This window comes from Pterocles gutturalis, unplaced genomic scaffold (genome assembly GCF_000699245.1).
Source record: "Pterocles gutturalis isolate BGI_N339 unplaced genomic scaffold, ASM69924v1 scaffold35529, whole genome shotgun sequence".
In the NCBI taxonomy this organism is placed as follows: domain Eukaryota; kingdom Metazoa; phylum Chordata; class Aves; order Pterocliformes; family Pteroclidae; genus Pterocles; species Pterocles gutturalis.
In genome coordinates, this window is record NW_010129336.1 from 3,598 (window position 1) to 4,724 (window position 1,127).

A 1,127-nucleotide genomic window follows, 5' to 3' on the forward strand; every position below is an offset into this window, starting at 1 on the left:
TGCCTGTTTGGAGCCAAGTAAAAGACAGTGATGCCTCAGCTTTCGGAGAGATGAACCTCTAATTGCCGACATGGAGTTTGTGGGGGATTTGGGCTGTTGGGAAAAAAAAAAAGAAACACCACTAAATTGTGTTGGCTTATGTGCCAGATGATTGTCAGAGGCTCCAGGAGGAATTTGCAAGGCTTTGGGCAAAACACTGGCTTTTAAACCCATCCTTAGGCTAGAAAAACGAAGCTGGCATGCTCGGGTAGGGGAAAAACTGTAATTCTTTCGGGTAAGCTGTGACAGCCTGTGCCTCCTGATGACCTCCTGTGTGCAGAGGTGGTTGCTGAGATCTGGTTTATGGTGGCTTGTGGGACCAGGCTGGGGGTGATCTTGGGGTTTTTTTCCTACTTGCAGCGTCTGGAGGTGAGTGCCAGCCCTGGCAAGGTGCATCTCCATCCCCTGCATCAGGATCTGGCTCCTGGCCCTCCTGCAAGCTGCTCCTCTGCCACGGGGCTCAGTTCCCAGCTGTGAAACTGGGATAACGCTTTCTGCACTGGGACAGAAGCAGGGAGAGCAGCTTGTCTGGGGATGTGGCTATTCCCGAATTCCTGGGGCGGCGGGGAGGCTGCAGGCGATGCTCGGAGCAGAGCACGCTGAGCTGAAAGCTGTTCGGCACACGCCACGTGCCGGTGCTGGGGACGCGTTCCTCTGATTGTGGGAAAGTCACAGAAGGTGGGCGAGGAGGATTGTCAACATGCTCCAGTGACTTGCAGCTGGGGTGTCGAAAAATATTTATCGTGCATTTAGCCCTGTGTGCTTCACCTCGGTGCTCAGGTAACACAGCCCTGTGCCTGCCCGCCTGCGGGGAAGAGCAGAGCGCAGCCAAGCCTGCGAGAAATCCTTGAAATCTGTGCAAAAGCAGCAGGCTCCAGTTATCTTTTCCCTTTCTCTAGCAAGGACCCCGGTGCCTGCCCCCCTACACGTGTGTACCGTTGCCTGGGTGCTGCGGCGGAGATCCCCTGGTTTGTAAGGTAACGTGGATAAATTTACTCTGAATTTTATCCGTGGTGTGTGGTTGTGTCCCGCCTGTTGGCTCACACAGTGGTACACCAGTGGGTCATAGAATCCCAGACTGGTTTGGG